Genomic DNA, 15,046 nt, shown 5'->3' on the forward strand with positions numbered 1-15,046 from the left:
AGGTTTAGGTATGTAATATTGCTAAAGTGGAGCAAAACTCCCGGCGGTTTCGTAATATAATTCCCCTATCGAAAGTTTCGTTGGAATTATAGTTTAGCAGCGATGGGTAAAAATGGACGAGGTTTCTTCATGACAGGTAGGAAAGGTGAAATCTGTTATATCTCTCTTCCTCTCTCCTCTCTCTCTCTCTCTCTCTCTCTCTCTCTCTCTTTTAACGATATGACCAACACACGAGAGAACGAAGAGGAAAAGTAACAGGACCAAAAGACGATGTACCACGCTGACCTAGTTGTTCTTCAGCAACCGTTGTTTCGCCCGAGCAACCACTTTCATCCTCGAAAATTTGTTACCACCATCGTGGTTGCATTCTTTTTCTATGCACCACTGCTTTCCGAGCTTTATGAAGTTCTGACCCAGATGCGTCTAACCATACCTTCCTTTTCTCGTTTCCGCATAGCTACGTACGTATGTAAATGATATTTCCCACCTAACGAGCAAAAGCGAAATAAAAGAGCGAAAGGAAAATGAAAGAAAGAAAGAAAGAAAGAAAGAGATAGATAGAATCACCAGACTCACTGAAGCAACCCTATCACCCTATTGGCGTAACACTCACGATTACGATATTCAATCTGGAAAACAGACCCTCCCTGTGCAACGTGAAAAGCGACAAACGATGGGAGGATTGAACACGTTGCTGAATAAACAAAGGGAGTTGATAAATAATTAAAATTACGCGCTCGCGGTGTATGTGGTGAATAGCTACATGTATCGTTGTAATTGGTTCCTGAGCAAAAGCGAGTTAAAGCGAAGCAACAAACGAATCGCTCGAGACTAGCCTTTGTGGTTCGTAAAAATGATATTAAATCCTCTTTTTTCCTTTTCTTCTCTCTCTCTCTCTCTCTCTCTCTCTCTCTCTCTCTCTTCCGTTACCTTCCTACTTTTAGCCGGACGCTTGGTATTACACAAAAACGGAACGAGATCTCTTTCGGACAATAGAATTTAAAAGCCATTTTCCTCCGTCCTTCGTTCGAAATTCCATCGAGAATTCGAATTGAGACGTGAAATACCTCTCTCTTTCTTTCTCTCTTTCTCTCTCTCTCTCTTTATCTAGTAGATACATCGTCGAACTTTTGCTTGACTTTATACGAAGAAACACCGAAACTTTGTTCTACCGACGATCGTGAGAGTGTAGCAAAGAGACTGGGAAAAGAGACTAGGAGGATAACGGCGGAGGTATAGGATAAGGAGAGATCGACGCTCGAGAGAGGATCGACTTTCTCATCGTCTCTCGGAATATGCTAAACGCGTCTGCTTCGTGCCGAGACCAACTCCTCGAAATATGCTTTGCAGAATCGTCGGAGAAGGAGCTGGTGTAAGAGAAGAAGGAAAAGGAAGAAGAGAAAAGGGGGAAAAAGAGAAGGAGGAAGAATAAGAAGAAGAAGGGAGGATGTTTACCGTTCTCTAGGAGAGTACATTGTAAGCGAAGGGAACGAGCTACGATCTAAATCGAACGGTGAACGCTCACGATCATTTTCTCGCTCTGACCCCGATCGATATCGGCTCGAAGAGCGAGCCCACGCAAACACAACTTACGAAAGCTCGGCCGTTCCTTCCGTCGCACGCGTGCACAACAAAGAAAGAAAGAAAGAAAGAAAGAGTGAAAGAAATATATAGAAAGAAAGAAATATATAAAAAGAATAAGAGAGAGAGAAAGAGAGAGAGAAGATCCGAGAGACGAGACGAGACGAGGGAAGAGAGAGAAAGAAAAGGTCGCGGAGCACGACAAGAACTCTTCGTGCAAGCACGACACAACGACACAGAGAAAGAGAGAGAAAGAGAGAAAGAGAGAGAAAGAGAGAAAGAGAGAGTGAGAGAGAGAGAGAGAGGGAGAGAGAGAGAAGAAACATAGCGTGGAAGAACGAGCTCGATGTGTGCCTCGTATCCGCTGAAATGGACTATTGTTCTGGACGATGCTTCGACGACCACCCTCTCTCGGAAATAAAACGATCGAGACGCAGAGATCTACGGTCCTGGGCATCGGGTCGAGCATGTAGGCCGTCAGTGACCTATTCGAACCGAACGAAATCCGCTCCATGGACCGCAATTTCGAAGGACAAAGAAGAAATCCGGACCCTACGTCGATCCGTTTAAATTCATCCGCGCGAAACCCCAGACTCTGAAAGTCGATCCTCTCTCACGCTGCGATCTCGATCCGACTTTTCGAGGTTTCTCCTTTTTCTTAGTAAAACACAGCTTCGTGTAAGATCCATGGATTACAGGGTGGATTAAAAACAACGTGTTACCGAATACATTACGTTACTTTACGTCTTTCCTATGTATGATACGTACGATAAAGAAAAAGGAAGAGAAAAGAGAAATAAAAGAAAGGAAAAAGGAAAAAGAGAGAAATGTAAAAGGTAAAAGAAGTTAAAAATAAATTCGCTTCTCTACGTTATTCTTACTTCCCTTTGGAATAATATCACTCGATGAAATTTAAAACACGCTTAGGTAGATATATGGAAACACGCGAAAGAGCTTACAAATCGTTTTCCCGATCTTTCCGATCACTCGATTCGTGAGGATCATAAAATGCAGGCTCGTTTGTAAATGCACCACTGTCGGAAATCGATCGGATTTACACTGGAAAGAAAGCCTTGAACGGAGCTCTCGTAGACTCGATATCCGTTTTCCCTTCTTGCGGCCGATGTAAACGAAACGAACGACTAGGAGAAAAAAGGAAAAACGAAAAGAAAGAAAAGTATAGGTACACTTTCTCTTACTAGAAAAGAGAGAGAGAGAGAGAGAGAGAGAGAGAGAGAGAGAGAGAGAGAAGGCAATGAACTTTGGTTCTCTCGACTTACATTCGACGAGCGTAACTTACACTTCGATTTTAAATTCAGCCCCCATTTACATCCATAAAACGTGCATCCGTGCGAATGGGCCTCTCGTTCCTTCGAGTCGGCGCTCATATGTGTGCGCGCTCGCTTGCGCGCCCCTCTATAGAAAGTAAATACGAAAAAAAAAAAAAAAACAGAAAAAAAATATACACACGTATACAAAGAAAAAAAAAAAGTAAAGAAAAAACGAAGGAAGAACAATTTGCGGAAAGCTGCTAGAAGTTGCTTTCGCGTTCGAGCTATCGGATATTTTCCTCCTTCGAAAAGCTAAGCATCTCTTCCCTCTCCACCCCCTCCCTCGTCGTCCTATTCCCTCTTTTCTGGATATTGCGCGTCCGTCGTTCGACGGGATGCGTCAGGTGCATATTGTTCGACGTCTCGTTTTTCCTATACGTCGTGGAGAGGAAATGGAGGAAAAAAGTTGTATGGGATGAACGAAAGAGAAAGAGAGAGAGAGAGAGAGAGAGAGAGAGAGAGAGAGAGAGAGAGAGAGAGAGAGAGAGAGAGAGAGAAGCGGATTCGAGAGGCTTCGCGACGCTATCCTCTTTAGTCGACTTTCGCTGGAACTTCTCCTCTTTTTTGCGAAACCGTCTTCACGTAGGAAGCCGGAGAAGAGAAGAAGAAGGGGGAGGAAAGAAAACAATTTCACCGGCGAGGCACCACGAACGACAGGGTGTTTTGTCTTAGGATTCTCTTCTATTCTCTCTCTCTCTCTCTCTCTCTCTCTTTGGTTTCCTAGTATTCCCACGTGTCTGGCGGACCATTGGCAGCTTCTTCCTTCGACTTTTGTTTCACCCTTCCTCTTATTTCCGATTTTTTCTATCTCGACGAACGTATTTTTCTCATTCGCTTTTCACACGTCTTAATACTCTCTTTCTTTTTCTCGTACGATCTTCATCTATGTCGAACGTAGAAAGGAATGCGTATAAAAGAGAAAGAAAGAGAAAAGAGAAGATAGAAAAAGAAAGACGAGAAAATGGAGAAAAATCCGCGGAAGGATGAAGATATATATATATATATATATATATATATATATATATATAATACGGTCTTTTCTTGTTTCTTACTTTTCTTTTTTTTTTCTACGTCAACGAGCAACGATATTGATGCATATACAAGTATGAAAGATGACAAGTAACGAAGGCAGCCGGAAAGATTATTTGCAAATACGGGAGACAAAAGAATCACTCCTGCGAAACGGATCGAGATATCGTCTCTTTTTCCTACACACTTTCCTCTTCTCTCTCTCTCTCTCTCTCTCTCCCTCTCTCTCTTTCTCTCTCTCTCTCTCTCTCTCATATGTCCTCGCTTTTTTTTCAATATGACAATCGGTCCAATCGTCAAGCTTTGTTCGTCCACCGGCCTGTATGTCGATGAGATAGGTGTGCAAGGGAAACGAAAAATTCGAGTAAGAGAGAGAGAGAGAGAGAGAGAGAGAGAAAGAGAGAGAAGAGAAAGCAAAAGAGGCGGAGCATCGATGCGTAATGAAAGAACCCACCTCTTCGTCCTCCACTACCATCTCCAACCATCTCTTTTCTCATCCTCCTTGCACGTCGCTTCTGCGTTTTTCTCTTCGGAGTCTGGATGAATGGCCGGTATTACTTTATCGGCGAGCTGGTAAATCGAAAATTGAAAAACGGACGAAACGCTATGGTGGAAAGTGGGTCGAGCAATGCTCTCAACTCTTCGATGATTTTTCTTCGGCGAACTGAGAGAAGCTTCTCTCTTCTACTTTAACTCGTTCATTCTTTTCTTCTTACCATTATCAAACAGCACTACCATCGTTTCAAATACACCTTTCTTCTTCGAGAACTTTGAGAGGATTCGAATCGAAAACGTGTTAAGATCGACGCGTTTTCTAAGAAAGAAAGAAAGAGTACTCATCCGATCGAATTTCGAAACTAGAATGTTCACTGCTTTCATCTTTTCGTTATAATTTGCAAAAATTTATCAGTATATATACATATATTTATATTTAAATAAATAGTAATAATTAAAATTAATAATGAAAATTAATAATAAAGAATACTACCACTACTAATAATAACAGTAATAATAATAAAATTAGTTGTAAGACGTATGTATATTAAAGTACGTCCGTCGCTAGAAAAATTCGATATATCGACGTGAGTCTAATCTGAAAAGATAGGACGTAGTCTTTGCTCGTAATTCCATTAAGGGAGTCTTTATATACCTTATCTCTTGAAGCTCCACCTAACATAAGAAAACCATACACACGCATATGAACGTATCGAATTTAAAGAGTCAAGCCGATACGTTTACAAAGGGAACGCGACGGCTTTGCCGATAACTCCGAGCGATTCGATAAATCGTTCGATGATAATAACGGTGAAAGCGACAACGAAAAGTGGGCCTGCCTCTATTAGGGCTGAGGAAAAAGACAAGCAAGAGATAATGTCAGGTGTGTTGAATCTCTCTCTCTCTCTCTTTCTCTCTCTCTCTCTCTCTCTCTCTCTCTCTCTCTCTCTCTCTCTATCTCTCTCTCTCGTGAGAAAAAAACATGCGCACGACTCTCTCGCAGAGAGAAGGAAATTGCGTTCGTTGCGTTCGACGAAAACGAGTGAAATTTACAACGACGTTCGAGTGGACACATAAATAACATCGTTTACTAATGCTCGGTTACACTTTGGCTCGTACTTCATTCTTATTGGTCAACCGTTGCTGCTGTTGCCTGGTCGGGGCGTTATAACTTGTTAAAGACCGATCCAGCCAGTTTTTCCATGGCGATTAATTTCACTGCTCCTTCGCGCTTATATTATGCACCGAGATCTTAGGAGGAACTGGTTTTTCGATCCCCGGATACGACTAACTCGAGTATCGCGCCAAACGAGCGATTTCGCAGGGACGAAACAAAATTGAAAATTTTCATCATCATGATCGTCGTCGTCGTCTCGAGGTAAAATCACTCCTCATGAATATTATCAAAAAGAAAGAGAGAAAAGGAGACAAAAACAGACAAAGAGAGAAAAAAGGAGAAGGAGAGAGAGAGAGAGAGAGAGAGAGAGAGAGAGAGAGAGAGGGAGACAGATAGACAGAAAAAAGAAAGAAAACAATTCTGCGAGTCAGTTCATAAGAAGAGGATTCGAAAAAGTAACAAATACGTTTCTGCCGAAATTCTCTTCCCTGTCTCATACCTTGTACACGCGAGGACGAGCAGAAAGAGAAAAGAGAATATAGAAAGGGAGGGAGAAGAGGAACCTTCGCCATCATCATTAGTCCCGCTCTACCGGTAATCGCGATCGTTCTTACGAACGCACAAATTGCCTTTCAAATTGCTCCCTCCTGAGAAAACAGCGAACGGTGCCGGAGAGATGCCCCCTTTTTAACGCTGTCCGAGATAGAAAGAAAAAGAGAGAAGGAGATAGATAGAGAGAGAGAGAGAGAGAAACAGACAAAATGTACGAGATAGACAGAGACAAAAAGAGACAAAAAGAGAGTGAAAGAAAGAAAGAAAGAAAGAAAGATAAAAGAGGAAAGATTCCGTTGTAGGGCCAATGCTGCGATCCCTTCGTAGAAACGCGGTAATAGCAGGGTCGACTTCGATCCTTTTTACTCCCTTTTTCTTTCCTACGATCGTACTCTCTTTTTCTATCCACTTGTCGTTTTACTACCATCGAGAAAGAAAAGAGAAATAGAAGGAAGGGAGACAAAAGGGAGAAAGAGAGAAAAAGTGACAGAGAGAGAGAGAGAGAGAGAGAGAGGAGGGATAGAGAGATTTTTCAATTTTGTCCACTACGAGATAAGTCCAGATACGTTTTCTCAACGATCACCGTTCCAACGCATCCAGACGATTAAGAGAAGCTGTGGACGATCGTTTACAAAGTACTTGTATGTAGGTATATATGTACGTACATATATATGTACATAACTATGCACTACACACGGTAGTATCCCTCTAAGTTTTCGCGTACCACCATTTCCACGAGACATATCTCAAACTTTGCTTTCTCTTTTCCTTGTAAACACGACATTTCGTATCTGGAACAAACCTCTTATTTTCTACGACTACTATGTTCGACGATATACGTACGAACATATATACGTACTTTCCTATTTCTCCCTACCTGTATATCGATTTTGATTTCTCGCTTGTTTGACAAACCGCAGATGATAACATGACCTGGAAAACTCGAAGAAAGATTAAAGAATAAAACTATCGAGATAAGCTCCGAACAATCACATTCCTTCGAAACAATACATTCTCTATTATTGTTACCTACCACAACTGGACTGGTTGGAAATTAAAATAATATTATTTTATCTTTCCTTTCTTATCGTATCGATATCAATATTATTTCAATATTAAATTTTATATGCAATAAATATAGAATTTGTAAGCTAATATCCCAAGAATCTTTAACGATGGTTACGAAATCCATTCGTCGAGTAGATCGTAAATATTTCATCGTGGTACCTCGATATTACTGTCAGTATAAGAGAGTACTAAGAAAATCATCGATTCATCGTAATCCGATAACTAACAGCTGTGATTTACTTCATTTTTTCTTTTTTCAATCCTTTCAACGAACTCTGCCTTCCTGCTCGCGACCTACGATCGGAATTTAAGTAGCCAATTAAACAAAGAACGTCCCTCTGCCAGATAGTGAGAGAGAAAGAAAGAAAGAGAGAGAGAGAGAGAGAGAGAGAGAGAGAGAGAGAAAGAGAAAGAGAGAGGGAGAGAGAGAGAGAGAGAGGACGTCAATTACCCACAGCACCACGTAATTACCGGGAAAAAGCACGGCGTTAAAAGATTCATGGTCGTTCGCGAACCATCCCGCGTATCTCCGTAGCGCCCAACGATCCAAAAATAATTTTCCTTTCAATACTCAACGTTAGCTTCATAATACGTCGAGTGATGTTTCGTGTGTGTATATATATATATATATATATGTATATATATGTATATGTATGTATGTATGTATGTATGTATGTATGTATGTATGTATGTATGTATGTATGTATGTATGTATGTATGTATGTATATATGTATATATGTATGTATTCGAAGAAGATAACGCGAGATACGGGGAGATTTTTTAAACGGAGCTAAAGTATACGTCGAAATTTTAGAGATGACATCTTCTGGTGATTATTATTAGATAAAAAAAAAAAAAAGAAAAAAGAAAAACAATAGACAAAAAGATGGAAAAAAAAGAATAAATAATAAAAAAGATCGTACCGTCAAGAGATTCGTCGTTCTCCGCGCCGTAGCAGTAAGAAGGATTTCAAAAGAAAACGAATTTCACGGAGAGCTCGAGAACACTCCGTCGAAATATATCCGTTGAAATTGTGCTACCTCCCTCTTTCTCTCTCTGTTTCTCTTCCTCTTTTTTTCTCTCTCTTTCTCTCTCTCTCTCTCTTTCTTTCTTTCTATCTTTCTTCTCCGGTAGCGTTCAAAAGAGAGGGTGACGCGTAACCGAGATTCCGTGTCTCGGAGGAATTTTGAAGGCGAGACGCGGGTCGACGTAGGAAGAAGAGGATGAGGAAGAAGAGAAGGAGGATGGCACCTAGGGAAAAAGTTCCTACCTCCGGAGAAACAATTTGTCCCGAGCCACGGACGATGAATACGCCGTTACCGGGTGGCACCCCTCGTTTCGGCATACCTGAAACGACCGCCGGTAAATTCTTATCGCGGAATGTAACCCCGTAAGAACATATCGCGGCTACAATGTTTCAGAATAAACTACGTGTTTCAAGAAGCGGAACAGCGCACCGTTTTACAGACGATATCGCTCCGAGCTAAGAGAGAGAGAGAGAGAGAGAGAGAGAGAGAGAGAGAGAGAAAATGGTAGGGAAATAATGCGTGTTTCGAACGTACCTTTACCTATCTACCTACCTACCTACCTACCTACCTAACATCGCTCTGAGAAGATAAAAATAATCTTTATTTTTTCGAGAAAAAAAGAAGAAAAAAACAATCGCGTGATAAATGTAGAAAGAAAGAAATGGAGAAAAGAAGTCCGGCAACTAAGACACACACCCCGTTTACTACCTGTACGAGGAGATTGGGTATGCTGCGGTTAAACGAGAAATATTCGAAGAATGATCGATCAGGCACGTGAAAAATGTCAAGTTCCGCGATCCTGAAACGCTCGAGATGCTCCAAGGAGATGCCGTTTCGAGCGTGTCTTTTAAAGTCTATTACGCGTCCCGCAGACGAAGTGATACGATCCGTTAGACTGTTTGATTTTCGAGCAGAACGATAGTCGTTTAATTAGACGAACGTTTCTACGTATCTTTTAATCTCTGTAGTACGATTTCCAACCTTATGCTTTCAGCAATGTTCTCTCTTTCTCTCTTTCTCTCGCTTTCTCGTAACAAATTCTATGGAGACGTTAATCTAACTCGATTAAAACTCGTCCGACCACTAGCTCTTAAGAGATAACTTATCTCTTCGGCGGATTCTTCTCAGACCGCCACAAGTCGTTTCTACGATTCGATCTCGATACCTTCCTCGCGACGTCTTGACTTTCAAAAATTCACAAATAATTTGTGGAAGAACGTAGAAGGGTATATACATATATAAGGATATATATGTATTATATACATATGTGTGTGTGTGTGTGTGTGTGTGTGTGTACAAGTGGACATTCGTGTTTATCGGGCGTGGAAAAGAGATAGCCTATAACGGTGAATCCGAAACGCATCGAGAATATATTTTTATTCGATAAGTGGCTCACGAGGATTTACAAAAATCTTTACTTTTTCTCTTTCCTTCTTTCTCCTACCTACGTATAATATTTAAGCATGTATGTATTTAAAAAAAAAAAAAAAAAAAATGAGAAAAATTCGACTACCGTTTCTTTTTACATTTTTTTTCTCTGTCTTTCTCTTAAACTTCGTGGTGGCCCTCGAGTCTCGTATCATTTTCTACTTCTTTCTTTCTTTCTTTCTTTCTTTCTTTCTTTCTTTCTTCTTTTTTTTTAATAAAATAAAACGGGAAAAAAATGTCCTCTCGAAATGTCGCGACGCTGTCGACTGCCATACAGAATTTTAATTAAAGGGAATTAAGCCCGTAGTTATGGGCCTTAAATTTCTGTAAATACGAAAGGAAACGACGGCTTGGTCGAGCTCTCGCGCCGGTTCCTTTACAAGACACTAATTGTATTTACGATCGTTTTATCTTTGCGTCTTTGACGTCCGCTCGTAAAGCAAATCCACCGAGTGCGTGAGCGCACGCGCCCATACGATACAACGTTTTCGTCTTTATTCGTCATACATAGGAAAAAGAGATATTCGAAATGAAACATGGACGAAAATTGATATTATCGAACCGATTTAAAGATAATTCAATTATCATTTTACTTGCTTCGATATAAATGCGCGATGGAAAATGTGAAAAAGAAAGAAAAATCATTACTTTTTAATATTTCAACTTATTGAAATCGTTTTCATTCAGTCGTTCATTCATCGACGATCAAGTTAAAATAAAGAAAATTACTTGTAGCTTTAAATCATCGAGATCCGTTTAGAAAGGTAATAGTCTACTATCCTAAACAGCATCCTAATCCTTTGTCAAAATTTTACGAGCGAGGTACAAGCAAGTTTCACGTCCACCGTCATAAAACATCTTACACCCTTACTCCTTTAATCTCGTTCGTTATACTCGTCCGCCAATACAATTTTCTCCTCTTCCTTATTCTCTCTCTCTCTCTCACACACACACACACACACACACACACACACACACACACACACACACACACACACACACACACACACACACACACACATTTTCATTTTTCTTTTTCGCCTCAGGGTAGTGCCGAGTAATCTCCAACGATTCGTAGATAGAACAGAGCGATAATAGTCGGAAACTTTTTGTAGATTATCCTTGAAACTTTTTCCCTTCTGATGATTCGCATTGAAAACAATAAAAAAAGAAACGGATTAATTGGCCGATTATGCTAAGAGCAAGATAGGTACTACGGTAAATTAAGACCACTTAGAAACATCGTCAATGTTTCTTGACAATAAGAGAAAGAGACAAATTAAGAAAAAAAAAAAAAAAAAAAAAAAGAGAGAGAGAAAGAGAAAAGAAAAAAAAAGGAAGTACGTCTCGACTGCGTTTAAAATAACTTTAGAGTAGAGAAACGTCCGAAACGTAGAAATCAATAATGCAATTTCTCCATTGGTGGTAGCGAGAAGAAACGAAGATTCTCCTTCTTTTAATGCGACTGCACGGACGAGTCGGGCCGTTCGGTTGTCGATAGAGAAATCAATTACTCGAATTATTCCACGTAGAGACTCGAATCGAAGTTAGAGCCACTCGGTGTAGAATGCAAACCGAACTTGAGTCTGAATTAGAATCGGGACGGCTAGAACGGACCGCAGGTGTTCCATTCTACAAGAGAGAGACCATAACAATACCGAAAGTACGGATCCTCCAATGAGCGCTAGTCCTCGACTAATTAGATTAAACGCTAACTAGAACAACCTATGCGTTGTACCTCTCTTTTTCTCTCTCTCTCTCTCTCTCTCTCTCTTTCTCTTTCTCTTTCTCTTTCTGTCATACATACGTACGTACATACATATATATACGTATGTTAGTTCGTTCGTTCGTTCGTTCGTTGGTTCGTTCCTTCTATCCTTTTCTTCGCATTGCTTTCTCTTTGGCTCACCCGTTATAGACGGAAACGATGCAGGTGGAAACTTAATGCGCACGTACGATCGTGCACGCTCTCTCGCACTTGACCCACGAGAGACGTGCACCGCTATTCGCCAACGTGTAACTGAGCTATGTTGCTACTTCTAAATGACGACTACGACTACGACGACGACGAGGACGACGACGAATAGAACGACGAGTGCCCTTCTAAGAGGTTTCAAATACACCGAGACCGTACAAAAGCTATAATAAACATAGATTTGTTTACAAACTCCCACGGAACTTATCGTGAATTATCTCTCTTTCTCCTGCCCTTCTTTAACCCTTATCGTTTGCCATGCAGCAGCTCGTGAGTGTGTACACATAATGCTTTATTCCTTTCATTCATAAATAATGATGATTTAAATCACGTCACGGGTATATGTAATTGTATCGTTTGCGACCTAAATTACATACGTACACACATACATACATATATACATACATACATATACATATATATATATATTATATATAGATATACACACAGACACAAACACATATTTGCGCGCATATATATATACATACATACATACATATATACATATATACATATTTATGTTGTTTAACGAGATACGTATAGCCCTACCCGTAAAACGTGCATATGTTTCTCTCTTTTGTCCACTTCTCTTTCCTTCTCTCTCCCACCCTTGTTGAAGCCATTAGGCACATTACGCGAGAGCGACACGCCGCGCTTTTCGAAACGACCAACGACGAAAGCGAGCGAGAAAATTGCAAAGTTCGCGGGGTACCTCAATGTGTACACACGAGATACATTCGTCGTCCGGCCGAGACTGGACACGAGAGCGAGATTGCGAGGCAGGGGGTTTCTGGTCAGCTCCCTCAGGGCTTTTCAAGGGAGTGGATGCTCGAGAAGGAGAGAAGGGGAAAAGGGGGGAGAGATGAAGCGGGGGAGGGCTGTATGGTCCATACGAAAGTTTTCAATGGACCTTCATCACAATGGGACGGTGGTTTACATTTATTAGACCCGCGGCGAAAAGCTTAGTTTGCATTCGAAGCCTCCCCTTTTCGCCCTCCAAGGCCTAGGCCTATCCTCCTCCCTCGTTCAAGAGAGAACCCGACAATTCTATCGAACGTTGTTTCTCGAGGTGGTTTATCGCGAGAGCACCGGACCTTCTTCAGAAATAATATATGTGTATATATACGTACATATTTTCTTTTCGTTCTTGACTCTCGTTAATAAGCAAAGTAGAAAGGAAAAGAAAAAAAATATTGAAAGTAAAGAAACGTTCATTGTAAGTATTTACTTATCTAGAACTTTGGAGAGTCCGAGTTTATGCTTCGAATAAAAATTGTAAAATTTTTCTAAAAAATTACACGAGAAGGTATTTTGATAAATTTTAATAACGAAGCGTGGAAGCGTCGAAACTTCTCTCTCTCTCTCTTTTCTTTTTTTTTTTCATTTATTATAATATAACGAAAAGAGAACGATTCGAAATTAAATATTATTTTTAAAAGAATCCTAACTTTTCGAGAACGCATTCGAACGCGTGATTATTCGAGCTCCGTTGAAAAGCGGATAAATTCACGCGCGAATAAAAGCTGTTATAGCAATGATATCTCTCAATATTTGTAAATGTAACGAATATTTGTCAAAGGGAGTACCTACGCGGTTTTGCGTTCCGATAATATTTGACCGAAGGAATTTAATATCGAATTAAACGTACGGGCCACGCGGCGCGGCGGTGCGTTCATTTGGCAAATGTCCATCGTAGTCCGACGAACGTGTGTATCTACTCACGCGCGTGTACGAGCATTGCGTGTCGGGAAAAGCAACGAGTGAAGAGAGAGAAAGAGAGAAAGGGAGAGAGTGAGAGAAATAGAGAGAGAGAGAAAGAGAGAGAGAGAAAGAGAGAGAAAGAGAGAAGAAGAGAGAGAGAGAGAGAGAGAGAGAGAGAAGAAAACGCGTTTTCGTTACGGCGTTATAGTAGTGCATAATTTGCAGTTCGCGAAAATTTTCCGCACCGCGTACTGTCGCTCGTTACGTTTAAACCGGCGACGTTGCTTTCTCTGTTTACTCGGTTAAAACTCGCGTGCGTTAACATCGCGCTTGATGGTTCGGCCTCGAGCTGGCAAACGAGATAGAATTTTATCGTGGTGGTTCACGTTATACGCGATGTTTCGTTTCGTTTCAGTTACTCTCATCGTTTCTATCTTTCTCTCTCTGTTGCTTCTCCAGGTATCATAGGAAATTTTGATCGTGACTCAAATTACTTCCGGCAAGAATTTCCACAAGTTTCGACGTATATGATGTTCGAAGAGAGCTCATTAAATTTGTCTTCGAACAGAGTAACGTACACATCCGCGTTATACCGAATTTTCGTTGAAAATTTGAATTAACTTGAGATTCGAAGGAACGATCTACGTATGTAATTAAGTATGCGGGTATCTACGTTCTCGTGGAAAATGCAGGAAAATGAGAGTTTACGGATGCGGAGTTTACGGATATCGAGAGAAAGATAGAATAAAGTGAGAACACGATTACACTCGACTCTTCGTGAGATCTCTCGCGAGCCACACCGTACAAACATAATCCATCGCCATCGATCATGTGCAGGTTAATAAAAAAACACCGGATTATTGTTCTCTCGGTAGACTAAAGCATATGAGGATGAAGAGGAGGATGAAGAGGAGGAAGAGGTAGAGGAGAAAAGGGAGGAATGAACGGAAGGACTTATCAGACGCAACCGATCGAGCGAGAGCGCGTAAAATCCGCATGGATCGAACAAACGTACAAACAAACGAGAGCTTATCGATTTATACGAATAATAAAGAGCGCCGATCAAACAGAGTGATAGATACGAAACGAGCGAAATGGGAATATAGATATTGGGATAGGAAAATTCCAACGTCAATTTGACGTCGATGATGACGACGACGACGACGACGAGTACACGTAAAGATGATTTTTTAACGTCTAGACGAACAAAAGATCAGGAGCGAGTACATGCGAACTCGATGATTAAAAAAAGTATGAGTTTTCGACCGTACGAATTTAACGAACGCATTTATAATAAAATCGACCTTGACGATCGATAAAGGATGACGAAAATCGTTCGATCTGAAAGTTGCGTCGTCGTCGTCGTCGTCGTCGTCGTCGTTGTCGTTGTCTCGACGAGGTTTCCGACGAGCCATTGTGTGACTCGCTCTCTCCTGCTCGTCATACTCGACTGGCATCCTCGTTTTATGTCACCATTGTCATCCTTGTCATCGTTCCGAACGCACACGTGTATAACGCATGTCTTTTATATAAATGTATATGTGCACAAAACACATACACATACATGTGTGTGTGCGTGTACGTGTGTATATATATATATATATATATATATGTAATATTGGATATGTACATATGAAGAGAGAGAGAGAGAGAGAGAGAAAGGAAGCACGTACACATGAAATATAATTTAAGTGAAACGCGAACGCGCATTCGACGCCCACGCATACGTCTTTTCTATCG

At 40.8% G+C, this 15,046-nt stretch overlaps 1 protein-coding gene across 2 annotated transcripts in view; it reads right to left on the reverse strand.

Moving 5' to 3' along the window:
* Positions 1-15,046, reverse strand: part of LOC122628143 (protein slit) — a 310,009-nt gene that overhangs the window by 141,065 nt on the left and 153,898 nt on the right. The window lies entirely within an intron of this gene.

Source organism: Vespula pensylvanica, chromosome 3 (assembly GCF_014466175.1).
Source record: "Vespula pensylvanica isolate Volc-1 chromosome 3, ASM1446617v1, whole genome shotgun sequence".
In the NCBI taxonomy this organism is placed as follows: domain Eukaryota; kingdom Metazoa; phylum Arthropoda; class Insecta; order Hymenoptera; family Vespidae; genus Vespula; species Vespula pensylvanica.